The 23,563-nt window shown below is 46.4% G+C and overlaps 1 long non-coding RNA gene across 1 annotated transcript in view; it reads left to right on the forward strand.

Annotated features, from left to right (window-relative positions):
* LOC309330943 overlaps window positions 1-23,563 on the forward strand; it is a 316,600-nt gene that overhangs the window by 117,091 nt on the left and 175,946 nt on the right. The window contains exon 2 of the long non-coding RNA XR_014151655.1: window positions 15,958-16,134. This is a non-coding gene — a long non-coding RNA (uncharacterized lncRNA). The remainder of the gene's footprint in view (window positions 1-15,957; window positions 16,135-23,563) is intronic.

Genomic DNA, 23,563 nt, shown 5'->3' on the forward strand with positions numbered 1-23,563 from the left:
GCTATCCTGCCAACTCTTTTACCTGCTTCTCATTCTTTCTGGGTTGGTGGGCTGGTTTTCCTGCAATGGTATTACATTTCTACTGCTGTCGTCTTCTCCATACTTTTGAGACTATCCTTTAGCAACTACAGTGGTTCCTCAGGTTAAGTACTTAATTCGTTCCGTAGGTCTGTACTTAACCTGAAACTGTTCTTAACCTGAAGCACCACTTTAGCTAATGGGGCCTCCTGCTGCTGCCTTGCCGCCAGAGCACAATTTCTGTTCTCATCCTGAAGCAAAGTTCTTAACCCGAGGTACTATTTCTGGGTTAGCGGAGTCTGTAACCTGAAGCGTATGTAACTTGAAGCGTATGTAACCCGAGGTACCACTGTAGTCTTACCTTGTACTTCTGAATCTTGCCTTCAATGTCAAGCTTCTTCATGAAGATCCACGAGGCATCTTAGTCAAAACAAAATAAAAAAATTCCTTCCAGTAGCACCTTAAAGACCAACTAAGTTAGTTCTTGGTATGAGCTTTCGTGTGCATGCACACTTCTTCAGATAGAAGAAGTGTGCATGCACATGAAGAAGTGTGCTGAAGAAGTGTGCATGCACACAAAAGCTCATACCAAGAACTAACTTAGTTGGTCTTTAAGGTGCTACTGGAAGGAATTTTTTTATTTTGTTTTGACTATGGCAGACCAACACGGCTACCTATCTGTAACTGGAACTACGGGAGGCATCTTAGTGTTCTCCCTTGCGGTAACTCAGGTCAGTACCCAGGTCTTGTACTTCTGAAGCGTATTCAACTTTCCTTTGGGTGCTTTCTTCCACTTGTCAGCCTCTACTTTGGGTAGGGTTTCAACTTCTTCCCCTAGTGTTGGCTCAGGAATAATCTCTTACAGGGTAGGACAGTCTCACTTCTGTTTGCACCAGTATTACAAACAGATATGAAAGCTAGGAGCTGAAGGGCACCTTAAACCTAAGTTATGGGTACAACGAAATGTCTAGGCACACTTTTTTTATAACGAGAATACAAAGCTGGAAATGAATGAACTGCAGCTAAAATATTATGTTTATTTTTTCACATGGTCTAGTCCTTCTCTTGCCCACCCCCTAATACTCTCAAGAGCAGGGGTTGGCAAAATGTTTTAGCCACGGCCTGGTCTACTGTCCCTCAGACCTTGTGGCAGGCTGCAGAAGCAGCACCGGGGGTTGGGGGGCTGGAAGAAGAGGCGAGGGGGGCAAGTAGACCTCCTCCCAACCCCCCAATCCCAGCCGCTGCGCTTACCTTCCCAGGGGCTGCGGCGGCGGAGGGAAGATGAGCGGTATGAATGGGCTGGCTCCGGAGAGGGGCTGCTTAAAATGGCGCTCAGCCAGCTCAGCCCAGCGCCCTTCCTCCTCTAGGCAGGGCGGGGAGAAGCCAGGAGGAGGGAGGGAGGAGGCACCGCCACAGTGTGTGTGTGGGGGGGAATGGAATGGCGCAGGGGGGAAAATGGTGCAGCCCAAATAAACATAATCCCCACACCAATCCACAGACAGTCCACAGGCTGGATCCTGAAGGCAATTGGGCCTGATCCAGCCCCCAGGCTTTAGTTTGCCTACCCCTGCTCAAGAGGATCTCTTCTGCAGTCTTCAGAGACTAACTGGAAGTGGGGAGGCAGAAAAAGGTTATCCTTTCCTTCCACTCTGCAGTTTTAATCTGGAATCTTAGGCGCAGTACTGGGCCCAGAGCTTAGAAACTGCTCAAGCTAATGAAATTCCCTGTTGAAACAATGGGAGTTTCAAACACTGGTTTTCCCAGTCTGAGCATATGGGTGTGGGCTCCATTGCCCCTTCTGGCGGTGTGGCTTCATCTGTTTCTGCACCCCCCTCTTGCTCAAATTTCTCACTCTCTGGGGAGTATCCCACAAACGTTTCTAATTGTGTTGCATTGTCCAGTTTGGACCTCTTCTGGTCTGGCAAGTGGATGTTGTAGACCATTGATCCAAAGACTCCAAGACGAGCTATACTGATTATGTGCTCACACCATAAAGTTCACATGGCGTCTTGTCTGTCATTCCCATCAGTAGATGGTTCTAAAGGTAGGCAAGTGTAACTCCGTTCATCCCTAACATCTTGTGGGTCCTCCTGTGCATCCCCACTGCAGACAACTCATCATTTCCAGCAGTGTGCAGTTCTTGTGTTCTGCAACACCATTCTGCTGTCGGTTTGCAAGGTGCTGTGATATGGCTACTTGTTTAGGCAGGAACTGCTGTGTTACTCCAGACACTTCCTGTTGTCTGAACATAGCATCCGTGGCTTTCTTTGGAATTTGTTGCTCCCTATATACCATGCGGGTGGCGCTGTGGGTAAAACCTCAGTGCCTAGGGCTTGCCGATCGCATGGTCGGCGGTTCGAATCCCCGTGGCGGGGTGAGCTCCTGTCTTTTGGTCCCTGCTCCTGCCCACCTAGCAGTTCAAAAGCACCCTTAAGTGCAAGTAGATAAATAGGTACCGCTTTATAGCGGGAAGGTAAACAGCGTTTCCGTGTGCTGCGCTGGTGCTGGCTCGCCAGAGCAGCTTCGTCACGCTGGCCACGTGACCCGGAAGTGTCTGCGGACAGCACTGGCTCCCGGCCTCTAGAGTGAGATGAGCGCACAACCCTAGAGTCTGTCAAGACTGGCCCATACGGGCAGGGGTACCTTTACCTTTATATACCACATAAGGGACGCGGTTGGCGCTGTGGGTAAAACCTCAGTGCCTAGGGCTTGCCGATCGCATGGTCGGCGGTTCGAATCCCCGCGGTGGGGTGAGCTCCCGTCTTTTGGTCCCAGCTCCTGCCCACCTAGCAGTTCGAAAGCACCCTTAAGTGCAAGTAGATAAATAGGTACCGCTTTATAGCGGTAAGGTAAACAGCGTTTCCGTGTGCTGCGCTGGTGCTGGCTCGCTAGAGCAGCTTCGTCACGCTGGCCACGTGACCCGGAAGTGTCTGCGGACAGTGCTGGCTCCCGGCCTCTAGAGTGAGATGAGCGCAGAACCCTAGAGTCTGTCAAGACTGGCCCGTACGGGCAGGGGTACCTTTACCTTTATATATCACATACTGCTTCAGTTTTTCAAGCCCTTGGCTTTTCCCTCTCAGTAGATACATCACAGGGTGTACCTTGAGTAATAATTAATAAAAATGAAACAGGGTGTGCTGCCTTGGCCTTAAGTCTTATTCTGAGCTTCCCTATCTATCATCTGTTGCTGCCATTTAAAAACTGCTCTCTCATGGAGGAAATGATTTGATTCCAAACTTTTATCCTGTCGCTCCTTAAATACAAACGAAAGTTTTGAAAGGATCGTGGCACTGAGCTCAGAAAACCAGCAAACTTTCCATCTTCATTTAACTACAGTCATACCTCTTGTTACATTTGCTTCGGGTTAAATCTTTTCAGGTTGTGTCCCGCGGCGAACCGGAAGTACCAGAAAGGGTTACTTCTGGGTTTCGCCACTCGCGCATTCGCAGATGCTGAAAATGACATCACGCGCATGCGCAGAAGCGGCGAATCACGACCCACACAGACACGGGTTCCGTTCTGCTCATGTTGCAAACGGGGCTCTGGAACGAATCCCAGTCTTCCTTGTTTAGAACTTTGGAGCAGTTCTAGAGGGTCTCCTGTCGATTTAAGGTTCAAGGAGACTATGCTACAAAAGCATTACAGTGGTACCTCAGGTTAAGAACTTAATTCGTTCTGGAGGTCCATACTTAACCTGAAACTGTTCTTAACCTGAAGCATCACTTTAGCTAATGGGGCCTCCAGCTGCCGCCGCGCCGCTGGAGCACGATTTCTGTTCTCATCCTGAAGCAAAGTTCTTAACCTGAAGCACTATTTCTGGGTTAGCGGAGTCTGTAAGCTGAAGCGTATGTAACCTGAAGTGTATGTAACCTGAGGTACCACTTACAGATAGGTAGCCGTGTTGGTCTGCCATAGTCAAAACAAAACAAATTCCTTCCAGTAGCACCTTAAAGACCAACTAAGTCAGTTCTTGGTATGAGCTTTCGTGTGCATGCACACTTCTTCAGATACAGTGTATCTGAAGAAGTGTGCATGCACACGAAAGCTCATACCAAGAACTGACTTAGTTGGTCTTTAAGGTGCTACTGGAAGGAATTTGTTTTGTTTTGACTGAGGTACCACTGTACTTGACTTCTGTCTTTTTCCTTGTACGCTATTTTTAGATTCCCCCCCCACACACACCTGTTTAGCTGACTCAGAATGTTACAAGAACCTAAGAAGAACATGGTGGATCAGGCCAATGGCCCCTCTAGTCCAACATCCTGATCACACAGTGGCCCAACAGATGACACAAGCAGGACATTAGCACCAGAGAACTTTCCCCGCCTGTTTCCAGCAATCTGCCCCAATTGTGGAGGCAGAGCGTAGCCAACACGGCTGGTGGCTACTGATCGTCTCCTCTACGAATTTGTCCAAACTCTCACAAAAGGAACTTGTGAATCACTCACCGAAGACACAATCAGGTCTCTCGCTTTCTGATCAGCTTCCCTCCAGACATTCCAGCCTGCCAGATCCTCGTCTCCCACAGGACAATCCTCTGTAATTACTTCAAAGGGCAGCTCTTGTCCCATCCGAGTTTCCATCTGAACGTACCATATCGAGTAATTTCCTTTTGTTAACTGGGTTATCAGCTGCTTCAACTCAGCCATTTCCCCGCTCTTCCTTATCTCTCTCTCTCAAAAGCTTAGTCTCTGGCTTCTTTTGAGAAGGTGTTCCACACTCCAGATTCAGACTGTCAGCTTTGTGTTTTGGGCTAACATAACCTGGATGGCGTTTGGAGTTTAAATGTACCAACAGGATTTGAACTTAACTTCGAATCACTGCTCTCCGAGGGGCATACTTTACTCTTGGATGTAATCACACCGACACACGAAGTTTGGGAAGATAAGAAAGCTAAGTTTATTAAAGGAAGTGCATTGTTCGTAGGAAAGTTCCTAGTTGCAGGGCTCGGTCTTTGTTCTCAGAATGAGAGGCAAAGAGAAGATGACTTCTCTCCTAAGGTGGGATGAAGGAAAGAGGAGCAGGAAATAAAGATAGCAACACTTAAGAGTTAGCAGTCCAGCATTGGAACGAAGATCAAGCCTGATGGGTCAATGGTCTTGACCATGGGTAGGCAAACTAAGGCCCAAACTAAGGCTGGATCAGGCCCAATAGCCTTCCAAATCCAGCCTACAGACGGTCCGGGAATCAGCGTGTTTTTACATGAGCAGAATGTGTCCTTTTATTTAAAATGCATTTCTGGATTATTTGTGCGGCATAGGAATTCGTTCATTCATTTTTTCCAAAATATAGTCCGGCCCCCCACAAGGTCTGAGGGACAGTGGACTGAAAAAGTTTGCTGACCCCTGGTCTAAAACCATGTTTTTGAAGTGATTTCCAATGGACTCACTCAATAGGATACATTTTCCAGTAGGTGACTGAAGACTGGAATAGGTGAATAGGCGAACTATTTAAAGTTGCATCCAACATCACACACCAAGTAGACCCATTGAAATTAATAGGCACAACTGGTTTGGGGCCTTTAATTTCAATGGGTTTATCCTTATCAGCCCCCTGCTGAAAAAGTAAGGCATAGCCTACTATGAAGAGGAGAGTTTACCATTCAGTGGTAGGACATCTGCTTTGCATGCAGAAGGTCCCAGGCTCAAACCTTGGCATCTCCAGGTAGGCCTGGAAGAAAGATCAGAGAGCCACTGCCATTCCGTGCAGACAATACTGAACTAGATGGAACAGTTCTCAGACGATGTAAGGCAGCATCATATGTTCCTAACTTCAGTTCAGAGACCTGCTGGATCAAGTCAAAGGGCCATCTAATTCAGCACCCTGTGTCCCACAGTAGCCTATCAGATAAGAGTAATGGAAATCTGGAGTTGGAATAATAATAATAATAATAATAATAATAATAATAATAATAATACTATTTATACCCTGGCCAACAGAATATCAAAAACACAGTAAAACATCAAACATTGAAAACTTCCCTAAACAGGGCTGCCTTCAGATATCTTCTAAAAGTCAGATCGTGGTTCATTTCCTTGACATCTGATGGGAGGACATTCCACAGGGTGGGCGCCACTACCAAGAAGGCCCTCTGCTTGATTCCTTGTAACCTCACTTCTTGCAGGGAGGAAACCGCTAGAAGGCCCTCGACGCTGGACCTCAGTGTCCGGGCTGAATGATGGGGGTGGAGACGCTCCTTCAGGTATACTGGACCGAGGCCATTTAGGGCTTTAAAGGTCAGCACCAACACTTTGAATTGTGCTCAGAAACGTACTGGGAGCCAATGTTATGTGGTCTTGGCGGCTACTCCCAGTCACCAGTCTAGCTGCCGTATTCGAGATTAATTGCAGTTTCCAAGTCACCTTCAAAGGTACCCCATGTAGAGCGCATTGCAGTAGTCTAAGCGGGAGATAACTAGAGCATGCACCACTCTGTCGAGACAGTCTACAGGCAGGTAGGGTCTCAGCTTGTGTACCAGTGCTGGTTAGGGTTAGGGTTGGGCTGGTTTTAAGAAGCCTGACATGGGGAGGTGGGGTGCTGGCTAAAGGCAGGCTGAGGCTGCCCCACTTGCTCTCATGGACGAGCCCTCCAGGGAAGCGGAGAGTAAGACTAGAGGGGCAATTTTCCCAGTAGACGATCTGCACTGAAGCCTGCTTGACTCGTATATAAATGGTCTGAAGCGAGGGGTGAGCAGGGAGGTGTGTAAGCTAGCAAATGACTCAGGACTGACTCAGTGTAAGTCAGCTTCCTATGTTCCTAAATCAGCGAAGAAAAGCAGGTTCAAAAAGCACAAATGTAAAAAAAAAAAACAGGCCCCTGACTCAACAAGAAACAATTCACTTCATTCTTCTTATAAACACCACCTCATGGGAGACCATTCTCTCGTGAATGTTTTGTCCCCACTAACAGCTAACTTGTTGTTGAGTGACGGTCGCCGCTTAGCCAAAATGGCATTATCCACAAAAGAGAGAGAGAGCTATCGGCCAGCATGGTGAAGCCCAGAGGTTTACACATGTCCCACAAACCTCTAATAATTCTATGGCGAATAAAAGTGACCCCCACACAAACCAGCGAGGACTGAATTAATACAGTGGTACCTCGGGTTACATACGCTTCAGGTTACAGACTCCGCTAACCCAGAAATATTACCTCAGGTTAAGAACTTTGCTTCAGGATGAGAACAGAAATTGTGCTCCGGCGGCACGGCAGAAGCAGGAGGCCCCATTAGCTAAAGTGGTGCTTCAGGTTAAGAACAGTTTCAGGTTAAGAACGGACCTCCGAAATGAATTAAGTACCGTATTTTTCGCTCCGTAGGACGCACTTTTTTCCACCGATAAAGTAAGGGGAAATGTTTGAGTGCGTCTTATGGAGTGAATGGCACTGCACAGAGAGGTAGAGCTGTGCAGCGCCCCTTCAGCCATGCTCCTGCCTGGAAGCCGGAGGAGGAACAGAAGGGTCTCCTTCAGTTCCTTCTCCAGCTTTGCTTGAAGGGGCGCTGCACAGTTCTCCCGCTCTGCTGCAGCGCTTATATGGTACTTAACCCGAGGTACCACTGTAATGGGGTGCTAACTGTTGGGGGAGGGCAGAGAACCCAGAAAAACTCTGTGTGTGTGTGTGTGTGTGTGTGCGCGCGCGCGCACGCACGCATACGCACACGGAATGGAGTTCCTTGAAAAAGGACACAGCTGACTGGCTGGCATCCTGAACAGGCGCACCCCACGCTGCAAAATTTTGCTGCAGGTCCCATGTGTCACTCCTAATTCATCCTTCCAAACACTTCCCCCAGTGCTCTCTCATACGTCCATGCCAGTCATTCATCCATATTGTGCTACATAACCACAAATCGTTTCCACTTCTGTTAATAATTACTAAACCCAACACTGGTGAGTATGTTGGGGAGGGGTAGAATCCACAGCACCATTCGGTCCTTTTCTATTGCCATATTAATAATCACGAAGCAGATTTGCATAAAAGGGGACCACCGCCACATTTTAACCCCCTTCAGGCAAAACTCAGCCAATGTTGGGTCACTTTGAAGCTCACCTTATTTTGATGGCATTTAAAGCCGTATCACACACCACTTTAAACCATAGCTGTCAAGGGTCCCTTATTTGGTGGGACAGTCCCTTATCCCAGCGCCATGTCCCGCTGCTGTCCCTTATGATGTCCCTTAAATAAGCTACTGAAGGTAATGGGGCCCTTTCTATGTCCCGCTGTCCTTTGTCAACAACAAATTGTTGCTGTTTTTTTGTGTTGAATATATGCTAAATGGTAATTTATGGACCTAATAGGTATATAAAGCCATTTGCACGCAACAAAATATGTATTTTATCAAAGTAATTGTTGATCCCTTATTTTGGCTGCTGATCCCTTATTTTCGAGGCTGCTGGTCCCTTATTTTCAAATCTGTAAGTTGACAGCTATGCTTTAAACAGTCATGGCGTTCCACCCCCCACCCACCCCAAAATCCTGGGAACTGGAATTTCGTCATAGTTGCTGAAAGTTGTGAGGAATCCCATATTCCCCTCAGAGAGCGACAATTGTCAGAGTTCCCTGGAAAGAGGGGTTGACAGTTATAAACCACTCTGATAACTGCATATTTATTTGGGAAAGTGGGAGGGGGGAGTCTCTACGATGATATGATACGATAGCACAGATGGAGCCAAAGTCTCTTGCACTGAAATCAATGCGATTTACAAGCGCTCAGCTAGACCAGACCATGCCCTACAAATTTATTGCAATACAGGCAAACTCCCCACTTGGACATGACTGGTGACGAGAATGCTGTTTTTGGTATCGCAAGTAGGCATGGTGGGGTGGGGAGATCGGGGTTCGGGGCAGGCTAATATGTGTTCTTCTGAACACAACCCCTGCATAAATCGAGAGTTCCCTGTATCCCTGTTTCTCATCCAAATGACTCTTTGACGTAACAGCCTCCTAAAAAAAGAGAGAATTCAGAAAAGAAAAAAAGGGAACCTCCGCATTAAATAAGCCCATATAAAACCCAAATCTCAACTTTAAAAAACAGAACACAGGGCAATGTGCCTTTATTGAGAAATCATTTCATACAGTCTCATAAATGCTTCTGGTTCAAATGCTGCAAGCTCTCTTCTCCACACACTTTGCCCAACCTACAGAAATAGATTTTCCTTTCTCCGTCGAATGAGAATTGATGGCTCCAGAAATGTGTCCTAGAGATGGACATGCGTCTCACATCTACACCCCCCCCCACCTCAAACATTCCTTGTGCCCACCTGTACAGTGGTACCTTGGTTCTCAAACACCTTGGTACTCAAACAACTTGGAATCCAAACACTGCAAACCTGGAAGTAAGTGTCTCGGTTTGCAAACTTTTTTCGGAAGCCAAACATGCTCCATTTTGAGTTCCACACTTTTGTTTTGAGTGTTACGCTGAGGTTTGTCTGTTTTTGCTATTTACTTTGCATTTTTGTGGCTTTTTTATTGTGTTTTTGTGATGGTGTGGAACCCAGTTCAGCTACTGATTGATTGATTGATTGATTGATTGTGTGACTACAGTACATTATTGCTTTCATTTTATGGATAAACGGTCTTGTTAGATAGTAAAATTCATGTTAAATTGCTGTTTTAGGGGTTGTTTTTAAAAGTCTGAAACGGATTAATCCATTTTGTATTGATTTCTATGGGAAAGCTCGCCTTGGTTTTGGAATGCTTTGGTTTTGGAACGGACTTCTGGAACGGATTAAGTTTGAGAACCAAGGTATAGCCCTTACTCTCTGTCTCTTATTATCCCCCCCCCCCCGCCCCCACACCTTCAGACACTGCAGCGGCTTTCTCCCAAGCTGAGCTGGTCAAACATGTTTTGCATGCAGGAGGTTGCAGGTTTGATCCCCAGCGTCGCCAGTTTTTTAAAAAAGTAAGAAGAATCAGGGTGCCGGTGGCAGGAAAGTCTCTTCTCTCGAGAAACCTTGAGAGAGCTGCTGCCAGTCTGAGTAGACAATACTGGGCTAGATCCGGAATACGGCAGATTCCTACATCCATACAAAAGCTGCTTACAAAAAACAAGGGGTTGGGGAGCTCTCTTCTCCCTACAACATAGTGGGACTCTCACAGTGCAGTCCTAACCATGCTGGCTCCTCCTGCCAAATTCCGTGGGGTTCGCCCCCAGGTTAAGCAGGATTCGAACTGCAGCCTTAACTCTTCCATTGTTGTCATTAAGGAAATCATAGCAAGCAACTGGGGTGCTGTAGAGCAGGGCTTGTGACCCTTCGCTGCTCCACATGGCCACTGGTCAGGGATGATGGGACTTGGAGTATTGCAGTATCTGAAGGGCAGCAGATTCACCATCATTTCTTTCCAGGGCAGGCGCTATCAAAGGCTGTGTACATGCCATACATTTAAAGCACACACAGCCCCCAAGCATACTGGGAATTGTAGTTTGTTAAGAGCGCTGGGAACTATAGCTCAGTGAGGGGTAAAACTTCATTTTCCAGGAATTTTGGGTGTTGGTTTTTTTGTTTTGGAGGGGGAAATATTCATTTCATTTCATTTATTTATTTTATTTCCATTTTACTTATCAAATTTCTATACCGCTCTTAATCTGTAGATCTTAGGGAGGTTCGCAACATAATATATGGAGTGTACACAGGCAAAAGTTTTGTTCCATTCTATTAATTCCTTGCTGAAACAATACAAACATTTACAGTGGGTGCCGTTGAGTCTATTACCTGCACCTGTGAAATAAAAGCCTCTCGGATTTGCGTGGAAGTCAGCAGACGAAGCAAACAAAACTCTGGCCCCTTCAGCCTCGTTGGTTGCCAACCACTGGGGCAGCGGAATAATAATAATAATAATAATAATAATAATAATAATAATAATAATAATAATTTATGCCCTGCCCATCTCGGGTCAAACTACTTTCTCCATAGGACCAGCCGACCTCCCAGCCACAACTCACCTGGTCCCAAGAAACCGCAGAAGGTTACCAAATGCTGAGATGACGTTTTCGGGGGGGGGGAGAGAGGGTGGGCTTGGCCAGGGAAAAACGATCCTAAATGGTCCAACCCAAGTTGACCCCCCCTGCCCAATGCAGCTCTTCAGGGGTGGCTGATGCCCTTTCATTATTGCACTGCTAGCTGTAACTTTGGACAGTAGTGCAACAGGGAAAGAGTGGCAGACTGCCCCATTGGAAACTTTTGGGGTCCCCTCGTACCTCCTAAGCCCCCCATGCTCTGACACCCACACCCACACCCACAAAATGAATGTGCACATGAGTCAGAGAGGGCTTTTCAAAGCAGCCCTCGAATCTTCCCACCCCGTTTGCGGAAAAGCGAAACCTCGGTTATACAGCGGGCGACAGTTAATCCCGCCTCCCTCCTTCCCAGGAACAGAACCTGCTGTGTTTACAATATATTATCGTAGCCTTTGGGGGGCTGCCAGCAGAGAAACGGGGGCGGGGGTGAGAGGGTCCGCCCACGTCCAAGTGCCCAGGGACCACCACCTTTCCTCACCACAGAGCTCAGGACTATTTAACGGCTCAAAGGCCCTTGCTGTCGGCAGCAGACCACGCCGGGCCAGAGATACAGATGGTCCCGGCTTCGTTGTGGGGGGAGAGGCGAGGCTCCGAAAGGGCTGCTATTGTCCCTGGGCCCGCCTCACAGTGCTGGTTGCTGCAGTGAATTGATGAGCGCTCTCTCTGTCTCTCTTTCTCCCCACCCCTCCAATTCCCCCCCCCCTTCACCACCTTTCCCCTTTTCCAGGCCTGGTGTTTTACTCTGTTGTTCTAATCCGGTCTCAAGTCCGCTCCCGCCCCACTTTGCCCTTTCCCCCCTTCTGCTCGGGCCTCAAAAGGTCCCTCGAAGAGAGAGAGAGAGCGAGCAGAGAGACCACCTGAAAAACAGGGAGGCCACCCACCCGGACCCTTTCAGGCCCTCTGTCAATCCCACCCCCATCTCCGCTTCTCCTGTGACTGATAATTTACAAAGGAGTGGAGGGGGGGGGAATAAGGGATTTAACACCCTTCCACGGTTTTTTTCTCCCCACATACCTTCTTATTGAGCTGGGGTGGAGTGGGGTGGAAGAGAGAAAGAGACTTTTATTGATCAGATAGAGCCCTTGTCCCCTTGGCTTAGGAAATCCATTCAGCCAGGCTTCCCAAAACCGAATCCGGCTGCCTTTCAACAGGCGTTTGTGATCACTTTGCAGGTTATTGTTATTTTTAAATACTTTTCTGTAAAGCAGGATTGCAGAGCTATATAATACCTCTGGGTCTATTACTGGGCGAAATGTCATTTGCTGATCAGGTGAAATTAGCCGTGGGAAAGGAGTAATACGCTATCAATCTTTGGATCGATGTTTCTACCCTGGTTTTTCTGGCCCTAATAGTAAATCAGGCATCCCGGCTTGACGCGGTTTGCTGTGTACAAGCAGTAGGCCGGTGCAGGTTGCCTGACCCGTCTTTTAATAGGTGCAAATGCAACTGGTTTAAAAGCACCAAACAAAAGATTTGACAGGCAACCTGCATTGGCACACTGCTTGTTCAAAATAAACCGCGGCAAGCCAGAAAGTCTTTGGCAAATGCAGCCGGTGTAAAAGTACCAAAGGATAAACCCGACTTTCTGGCTTGTTGCAGTTTACTGTAAAGAAACAACATGCCGATGCAGGTTGCCTGATCACCCCCAACTTCGTTCAGCCTCTGACCAGGGCCGGAGGAAAGGGACGTGGTGGGGGCGGGATGCCCTGGGAGTAACAACTGAGGGGGTGATAAAATGCCAGGCGGCACTCACCGCGCAGACTGCAGCGCACCCAAGCCATGCGTCTCTCCTGGGAGTGACATGGTGGCTTGGGCGCCCGCAGGCTCTGCCCCAAACGGTCCACCCGCTGCCTCCCCCTCAGCTGTAGGGCAGCTGAGTGGGGGGAGGCAGGCACGTACGTCACCCCAGGCGCCCAATCGGTTTGCTCCGCTGCTGCCTCTGACCACAGAAAGCAGAAATAAACTTTAGCTTCCTGTTATGTTTGAATCAGGGATCATCCCACAGTCAGCACACCAGCAACAAACCATGCTTTAAGGTTGGTTAGTGCCTGTGACTTGTTAGGTAAAGGTAAAGGGACCCCTGACCATTAGGTCCAGTTGTGGCTGACTCTGGGGTTGTGGTGCTCATCTCGCTTTACTGACTGAGGGAGCTGGCGTACAGCTTCTGGGTCATGTGGCCAGCATGGCTAAGCTGCTTCTGGCGAACCAGAGCAGCGCACGGAAACGCCATTTACCTTCCCGCCAGAGCAGTACCTATTTATCTACTTGCACTCTGACGTGCTTGGTAGGCAGGAGCAGGGATCGAGCAATGGGAGCTCACCCCGTCGCGGGGATTCAAACCACCGACCTTCTGATCAGCAAGTCCTAGGCTCTGTGGTTTAACTCACAGCGCCACCCGCGTCCCATAAGACTTGTTAGGGGGCAACAATTCAAGATCCCTGTTTCTGACGTGGCGGGAAGCTGAGGCTAGGGTGGGCAGGGTAAGGCATTTGGTTCAGTTTGCACCTACCGCATTCACACTTCCTGAAGCAATATACAAACCAAAAGAAAAGTTTCAAATTTCCACTTCTCTGAATTATGCTGTGGACTTCTCCAACCAAATAATGTGTTCAAAAATGTTTCATTTGTGTGTGTGTGTGTGTGTGTGTGTGTGTGTGCATAAAGCCTATTATTAGTGACATTATGCATGCTAAATAAAAAAATATGATGCATAACTAGGCATACTATAATAATAATAAGCTTTATATTAGGGGAAATTGCTTGCAGAAATGTCTATATTAGTCCAAAGTACATTAAAAATGTTGCTTTAGGAGAAATTTGCACTGAAACGCCAATGGATTTTCACAAGGACTTTAAAAAATGGTTAATTATAACCACAGACTGCTGAGGAAACGTGGAGAAAGGAATTTAATACTGAAGATATGAAAAACTGAAATCGACAGATTTGTCAAAAGCTTTTTGGTCTGGAAAGGACCAAAGGGGGAGGGATCAGGCAGAATTCATCATCAAGCTGCTAGTCCACAGTAAACCACAATGAGCCAGAAAACCTGGGTTATTGATACATGCAAACAATGATCTTCTTATTCCCAGCCCTCTTTCAGTATCTCAAGTTCAATGCACTCGTAACTTGTGAAGTCTTAGTGGACTCAGTAGCAAATCTTTCTGAGTAACGATGCTTAATATCTGGTTGCACAGGATCTAGCCTATTCAAAAAAACGAAGATGAGGCAGTTTCTTCTCTTAAGTCTGCCACAAACCCCGGAACAAAAATCCGTCTAGGAGAAGAACACAATGTTATCCAACGCCAAATAATATATTACCGCCCTTTCTAGATCGCAAGAACTGTTTGTCTTCGTTTAACCAACCTGCCCCTTTTCTGCTTTTGTTTCTGGTTCAGTTTCTACTTATTTATTTATTCCTTCCCTCGAAGAGTGCCCCCCCAAGGAAAAGACCCTATAAGCAATATTGCACTACTAGGACCCAACACAGAAGCAGAGGCAATATTGATAGGGTCTTACCCTCAAGGTTCTCATATTGGACGTTACTTCCTGCATCAGGTCACTTGAGTAGTTTCGTAACATATCTGTAAGCATTGCAATTGCACAGGGGGGAAAACGTTAGAAGACCAACCATCAGAAGTACAAGGCAATCTCTCCCTTGCTTTTACCAATCTATTCAATAACATTCTCTCATTAGCGGGGCTTTTTGCCTCTTACTCCCTCCACACAACCACCCTGCAAAGAAGGCTACAAACTTTCCCAGCTTAAGGGGGGGGGGACCAAGGCAAATAGGCCAAAATGACCCAAAATGTATGTTTGTGGCTCAGCAGAAATTACATCCCAGCTCTCCTAAACCAGAGGTTAAAACTACAACTTTGCACTCACTTATATGAAAGCAAGTCTCTTTCAATCCAGTGACCATCATTTCTAAGCAAGCAAGCATGGATCAGGCTACTGGGCCATTTTCAGACACGAAACCAAAAGGGCTTTTTGAAAGGTTTCTGCATCCAGACGGCAAATGCAAAACTTGTTATACAGGTGATCGCTTTGAAACAGCCCACTTTATCCCAGACTCACAATATTCATGCATGTATACAAATAGCGTGAGATGCCCCAAAGGTCCAAATATCCTGAAATGTGAGCTCAAACAGAATGTTTCTAGGAGTGCTTCAGTCTGTCATCATTCTGTCTAACAGCAAATTTGGGTGGCAGAGTGCTGATCATTTTGGAAGTGAGGTGGGCCCACCCCAAAAGCAGGAAATGGTTTTTACGTATCCAGAGGACACCCTAGGTATTGAGAAGTTTGTAAACGAAAACTTTTTTTAAGGCCTGCGAGTTCCCTAACTTACAGAATGCAGAGGGCACCGGGATGAGAAAATAATAGAATAATTCATCTTGTCTACAAAATGAAGCTTCCTGGTATTTATGTACAGTCGTACCTTGGTTTTTGAACAGCTTAGTTCCCGAATGTTTTGGCTCCCGAATGTAGCAAACCCGGAAGTGACTGTTCCGGTTTGCGAACTATTTTTGGAAGCCAAACGTCCGTCGGGGCTTCCAATTTGGTTTTTTAACGTTTTGGAAGTCGAACGGACTTCCGGAAAGGATTCCGTTCGACTTCCAAGGTACAACTATATTAGCAAAGAGCAGCTGTACTGGGAGCTCAGATTGAATCAATGGGTTCAAGCGGTTCTGGAGTTTCAGTTCCAGGGATGGCAAACCTGCTTTTTCCCAGATGTGGCCAGACTCCATCTCACTCAACCAGCATGGCCAATGGTTAGGAATGAAAGGACTCCACTAGTAAAGGAAGGACTCATCTGAGAAACCACCTCCTTCTCTCCAGACCCTTCTGGGTGTTGAGAGCAGTAGGAGTCCCTCTTGGCTGTTCCACCTCCCTCAGATGTTCCACCTCCCTCAGATCTCCAGCGGGAAGGTAAACGGTGTTTCCGTGCGCTGCTCTGGTTCGCCAGAAGTGGCTTAGTCATGCTGGCCACATGACCTGGAAGCTGTACACCGGCTCCCTCGGCCAATAAAGCGAGATGAGCACCGCAACCCCAGAGTCATCCACGACTGGACCTAATGGTCAGGGGTCCCTTTACCTTTAAGCAAAGTACAGCTTTTATGGGAGCAAGCTCCACTGAAAGCAAAAGGACTTGCTGCAAAAGAAATGTGCATGTCACTAAAGCAATGGCGTTGCAGGAAACTGAATAGCTCAGTTGGTTAGAATGTGGTGCTGATGATGCCAAGGTTGCAGGTTTGATCCCCCTATGGGGCAGCTGCATATTCCTGCATTCCGGGGGTTGGTGGACTAGATGATCCCTGGGACCCCTTCCAATGCTACAGTCCTATTATTGCAAGCATACTTTCTTCACTTTTAAATTGCAAGTATGTGTTGCAGCAAATGTTGTAAGATGGATTCCCTCTTGTGAGAGAATAGCAGAAAAGGGACTCCTCTAAGATTGTCCCCATCATCTGCCATTTTACAAGTGCTTTATAAAAAATACACAAAACAGAAAAGAAAGGCACATAGACACCATAATCATACAATAAACCAGTGCTTGGAATGAACTAATTTGGACCAACTAGCTCATGAGAACAATTCCAAAATCTCTGAATTTCACCTGAAAGTAGTTTCTATGATTTCCAGGTGAACTGAATATGAATAAAGTTTCTTTCACAGTGGAATTTTGGGTGGTTTTAATTCAATTCATATACACACACACAAACACACCGTCTTTGACTGTGGCCATTGCATTTATCATTTTTATCTATCTGAAAAGTGATGCAGCTGTTTAAGCTTAAAGATCATAATTGTTGGGGAAAGTAAATAAAAACATTTTTTCACATTGCATTGTGTTTTTGTTTTGATGTTTTCATAGTCTTACTCAAGCTGAGCAGCTTGTAAAATTTTGAAGACTGGGTAAGTAAAGCAGAAGTCCACATGAACAAAATGTGAACTGAACTGGAACGGAATTAAGTTTCTTTTTGGAGGTGGCAACTTGGAACTGGAACCAATTCCTATTTCGAAGGGGTGAACTCGAACTATTGGAACTAAATGAACTTCCCAAGCACTGCAATAAACAAATAAACCAGCACAACATACAAAAGCACCACATTTTTAAAAAATGAAAACCATAATAAATCACATCAGTGCACAACTGATTACTAGACACAACTATAAATTAACTAACCAGGGGCAGCAAGAATATTATTGGCACAAAAATGGAAGCAAGAAGAATTACCGACGAAAGAAGAATGGAGGATGAAATTAATGGACTATGCAGAACTAGATAAACTAACAGGAAGGATTCGAAATCTGCAGGACCAGAAATTCACAGAAGACTGGTGTAAATTTACAGATTATTTGAAAAGTAATTGTGATGATCAGACTACGTTTGTAGGTTTGCAAGAAGTTTTGTGAGGTGAATTATTGGAAGTATACATAAAGGGGAGAATGGTTAGTTAAGATACGGTGGATCATCAGAGGTGCTGATGGAAGTCCAAAAAAAGATTGTATAAGTGGTGAAGTTTTGTGGTATGTATTATAATTTATATGTTAAAATTAATAAAAATTATTATTAAATAAATAAATAAACTAACCAGGAATGGAAACTTGTTACCCTCCTGATGCTGTCAGACTCCCATCAGCCCTAGTCAGCATAGCGCAATGGTCAGGGATGATGGGATTTGTAGTCTAACCATATCTGGAAGGCCATGAGATCCCCATCCTTGCATTAAATCACTGGCAAAGGATAGTTTCAAGAACTTTATATCAGTTCTAAAAACTTGTGTGCAAAGATTTTCCCTGGGGAAGTTTGTTCTGAAAGGTAAGTGCATTTTTCATCCACAATCCCTTCCAAGCTTTCCTTCCCCTTTGCCATGTGGAAGAAACTTTATCGTAGCTCCAATATTTTGCTGACAACATAGTTGATCTTTGTACTTAATTTTTTTTTAATGAACTTTCCCACTAGTGTTATCTGATTAATTGGGATGCCTTCTTTTTAGCCAGTTTAAATGTTTGTTTTTTATTCATTCTTCTAATTCAGTGCTTTCCAGAGTGGGGGTAACTCACTCTGGAAGGCAGTGAGATTAAGCAGGGGGGGGGGAGCTAAGGAGGCGGGGGGGGCGCTGGAGGTATCAATAACCATCAGACTTTGAAAAGATGGTATCGCGGATTCCAATTCTTCAATTTGTTTTATTAATTAAGCTGAATAGTTTTCACACTGGGTTTCGAATAAATATGCAAGTAACTCTGACCGTTTCAAACTTTATGGTGCTATAATCTTCCTTCGTGGGCCACGCAAACCACAATTTCGAATAATGCTTTTTATAGGGTGGGGTGGGGGGGAAGTGGGGACCACTTTATGGAACCCAGGGGGCAGTAGCCCAAAAAGTTTGGGAACTACAGATCTAACTGATTACTTAATCAAAGCTTGCAGCTCGTAGCAGCCAATGGATTTCAAATACAGTGGTACCTCAGGTTACAGACACTTCGGGTTACAGACTCCACTAACCCAGAAATAGTACCTCGGGTTAAGAACTTTGCTTCAGGATGAGAACAGAAATCGCGCAGTGGCAGCAGCAGGAGGCCCCATTAGCTAAAGTGGTACCTCGGGTTAAGAACAGTTTCAGGTTAAGAACGGACCTCCAGAACAAATTAAGTTCTTAACCTGAGGTACCACTGTACTGCTGGCGCAAATCTGCCCTCCTCTTTAAAAAAAGATTGACAGGAGAACTCCCACTTGACTCTTTCGTGGTTGGGTACCACGTCTACATTCACCAAGGTGAGGGTGCCTTCTTGGCAAAGGGCGACAGTTGCTGTTTTGGAACAGGCAGGCAAAAACAACCACAGAAAGCATCGCTGCGTTGAAATCGAGGTGAACAGGGCTTTGCCTCCTCTTTCCACTGTCCCCCCCCCCCCCAGCAACTTTTCATTCTCTTTCTAATTCTTCGAAAAGGAAAGAAAGAGCATTCGCTGCATTTTTGGCATTCCAGCCTCAGCTTCTTAAGGTATCTAGCAAGCTGGTACAAATCCTGCCAGAAAACGGGGATTCTTTCAGCCTTGCAAGAGCCAACCTGTTCCGATGCGTTCAGGGAGGGTTCCTAAATCTCTCAAACTGCACTACCTCTCCTGAGCAGATGGCACCGTACTTTGCAGGCTGGGAAGGGGGGGAGGGGCGCAGTGGTGAAGACAGATCACTGCATCAACAAACAAACACCCTCCACACTTTTTAAAGCACCTTCCTCATGTCCTTTTCCACTGCAAGGAATTCCCGCACCCCCATGCCTTAACCCATTCCGTCACCGGTTTACAACGCACGCTACAACTGCACACCAGATCACACCCCTTTCTCAGCAGAGTAGCAAGAATCTGCATCTTCAGATGCTTCTGTTGTTGTTTTCGAAAACGAATGACACAGCTTCTTAAACCGAACAGGATGTAAAATCATAGAATCGTAGAGTTAGAAGGGACCCTGAGGATCATCTAGTCCAACCCCCTGCAATGCAGGAATATGCAGCTGTCCCATACGGGGATTGAACCTGCAACCTTGTCATTATCAGCACCGTACTCTAACCAACTGAGCTATCTAGGCATAAAATGCAGGCACCCTCCCCTACCCACACAAGAAGGTGCCTTATACCATTGGTCAATCTAAGCTCAATACAGTCATACCTTGGAAGTCAAATGGAATCCGTTCCGGAAGTCCGTTCGACTTCCAAAACCTTCAGAAACCAAGGTGCAGCTTCCGATTGGCTGCAGGAAGCTCCTGCAGCCAATCGGAAGCCGTGGAAGTCATGTCGGACGTTCGGGTTCCAAAGAACGTTCGCAAACCAGAACACTCACTTCCGGGTTTGCGGTGTTCGGGAGGCAAAACGTTTGACTCGCAAGGCGTTCGGGATCCAAGGTACGACTGTACAGTGGACGCTCGGGTTGCGAACATGATCCGTGCGGGATGCACATTCGCAACCCACAGTGGCACGTCTGCGCAGGCGCGGGTTGCAACTCGGCGCTTCTGCACATGCGCAAAGCGCGATTTAGTCTTCTGCGCATGCGTGACTGCTGAAACCCGGAAGTAACCCATTCCGGTACTTCTGGGTTTCGGTGGTCTGTAACCCGAAAAAACGCGACCTGAAGCATCTGTAACCCGAAGTACGACTGTATTGGCTCCTGCCAGCAGCTGTTGAGGTTTTCAGACATGAGCCTCTCCCAGCTCTATCTGAAGATGTTAAGGAACGAACCTGGGACCTTCTGTATGCAAATCGGAAGCTACCACCAAGCTACAGCCCTCTCCTGCAAAATATGCCTTTCCCACATAGAAGTGGCCTGCTTTTCTTTATCCCACGACATGCAGGGGAATAGCGAGTTGGACTAGATGACCCCCACGGTCCCATCCAACTCTGCAATTTGATGAAAAGTAAAAGGAACAAAACGCACAGCCCAATTCCTCTTGCCTCCATTAGAGCAATGGGTTCACTCCATTTCTTACGGACTGTTCACCAGATCGCACTCTGTTTCTTGAGATTTCAACTGTATCGGCTTCCAAATTTTGCATCCACACAGGATTAATTCTGTTGCAAATCACCACACCATGTTTACAAGGAAATTAAGAGCTGGAGCCAATGTTAGTCCTACTCAGAGTAGAGCCATTAAAATCAACAGGCATGGCTAATTTAGGTCTCCTAAATTTCAACAGGTCCGCTTTGAGTAAAACTTACGCTGGTTTCAACCCTGAACATCCTTTATGAACGGTTTGATTTTCAAATACCGTTGTGGGTTTTGACAAGTGTTATTTTCAAAAAGAGTAGACTCAAATCTTTCCCCCCATGGACTACTTGGAAATTAATGATGCTCTTGGCGGGCTGCTTAATGACTTTTCTGCCTGTTGTAGCTCTGCTAAGAAAGCTGAAGAAACAGCTTATAGGTGGTCACTGGTGAAAAGCTTATAGGCATTTGCTCAAAGTTTGCCACCCGGAGTATGCCTTTCTCAGAGTGGCTAAATCCACACCATATATTTAAAGCAGTATTACACGGGTACCTTGGGTTACATATGCTTCAGGTTACATACACTTCAGGTTACAGACTCCGCTAACCCAGAAATAGTGCTTCAGGTTAAGAACTTTGCTTCAGGATGAGAACAGAAATCGTGCTCTGGTGGCACGGCAGCAGCAGGAGGCCCCATTAGCTAAAGTGGTGCTTCAGGTTAAGAACAGTTTCAGGTTAAGTATGGACCTCCGGAACAAATTATGTACTTAACCTGAGGTACCACTGTATAGGACTTTCAACAGTCACTGCTTCCTCCAAAGAATGCTGGGAAGTGTAGTTTGAATAGCTAGGAGACCCCCCTGTTCCTCTTGCAGTACTACAGCTCCCAGAAGCCCCTGGGAAGAGGGGGTTGTTAAACCACTCTGGGGATTTTAGCTCTGTTAAAGGAATGGGGGAGGGGGTGTCTCCAAACAATTCTCTGTACCCAACAAATTACAGCTCCCAGGATTCTTTGGGGGGAAGTTGTGCCTGTTTAAAGTGCTATGGTAATGCTTCACATTACTTTTTAGATTTCAGGTTTGTTTGTTTTTTCATCTTCCGAACCACTGTTTATGTGCAAGTTATCGTATTTTTTGCTCTACAAGGCTCACTTTTTCCCTTCTAAAAAGTAAGGGGAAATGTGTGTGCATCTTATGGAGCGAATGCAGACTGTGCAGCTATCCCAGAAGCCAGAACAGCAAGAGGGATCACTGCTTTCACTGTGCAGCGATCCCTCTTGCTGTTCTGGCTTCTGAGATTCAGAATATTTTTTCTTGTTTTCCTCCTCCAAAAACTAGGTGCGTCTTGTGGTCTGGTGCGTCTTATAGAGCCAAAAATACGGTATATTTTCTTAGGACAGATCCACACTGTGCATTTAAAGCACACCCAGCACATCACACAAGGAATCCTGGGAACCACAGTTTCCCCTGTTACAGAGATATAGTTCTCAGGGACGGAGTTTGAGTTTGCAAATTTCAACGGTGCCTTGTGCAAGCCCAAAATTTGGCAGGGCCACATCCGCCACCTTCCGATCTACGCATTTATTACATCATAGTGGCAACGTCTTGTGGCACCCTCTGGGCTCGGTGCCCAGTGCAGCAGTACCAGTAACGCCTCCCTAAATCTGCCTCTGCAATTTTCCGTCCCTTTAACAAACTAGAGCTTCCAGGGTTCCTTGGGGGAAGCCATGAGCTTTGAACGTGCATTGGGTGTGCTTTAAATCTAAGGTGTAGACCTGCCCTGACTTACTTACCCGCTTTTATTCTTCCCTTTGCTACAACTGTTTTAAAACTATAAACCACTGAATAGCTCGGTTGGTTAGAGTGTGATGCTAGTAATGCCAAGGGTGCAGGTTTGATCCCTGTATAGGACAGCTGCATAATCCTGCATTGCAAGGCGTTGGACTAGATGATCACCAGGGTGCCTTCCAATTCTATGAAATTGTTCTTTTTCCATCTCTTACTATATCTAAATGAACTGAGACCCACTTCCATTTTATCCTCATGACCACCCTGCAAAGCAAGTAATAAGTTGGCAAAGTTCACCTAAGCGTGCTTCATGACTGAGGGACGAATTGAACTCGGATCTTCCCATTGCAACTCCCAACATTCTAATCACTCCCCACCACAAACAAAAACTATGCCAGCATTCCCCAACCTGGTGCCCTCTAGAAGGTTTTGTGCTACAACTCCCATCATTCCCAGACAGCACAACCAGACATGGGAATTCTGAACGCGCTTTCAATCTGTGTTTACGGCACAGTTCTTATCACAGGTGTCAACTTTTCCCTTTTCTTGCAAGGAATTCTATTCGGAATAAGGGAATTTCCCTTCAAAAAAGGGAAACGTTGACAGCTATGGTTCTTATTGCCCTGGGTGCAAAGTGTACATTTTGTTCGGGATCTGTGAGAATATTTTGCAGTTAACAAGCGTGACGCATGAATTGTCTATTAAGATTCCATCCCTGCCTAGGAAAATGTTTTGCATTTCAATAGGTGCCAGCTTCCAGACTTTGGGAGAGAACCCAGGGGATTCCTAGTATAAAGTTTCTAGGAAACCCCACACTTGGTCCTTTTCCCAGCACTGATTTCTGTCACTAAAAACAACAACTCCGGGCTGAAAGATTGAGAGCACTGCACAGATCAGGGACAGGCAACATGGTCCATCCCTCCAGATGTTGTTGGGCTGCAACTCTCATCAGCCCCAGCTAGAACGGCCTCTGGTCAGAGATGATGGGAGCTTGGGTCCAACAACATCTGAAATACACCACGTTGCTGATCCCTCACATATCACCACATCAGACAAACAGCCAAAATCCTGAAAGACTTTGGAAAGGACCGTATAGCAGCACAGCACATGTGAGCCAGTTCTGTGCAGCGGTTAGAGCACTAGACTAGGAACTGGGAGTAAAGGTAAAGGTAAAGGGACCCCTGAGCATTAGGTCCAGTCGTGACCAACTCTGGGGTTGCGGAGCTCATCTCGCTTTATTGGCCAAGGGAGCTGGCGTACAGCTTCCG

Source organism: Podarcis erhardii (genome assembly GCF_964252035.2).
Source record: "Podarcis erhardii genome assembly, chromosome: 15".
NCBI lineage: Eukaryota > Metazoa > Chordata > Lepidosauria > Squamata > Lacertidae > Podarcis > Podarcis erhardii.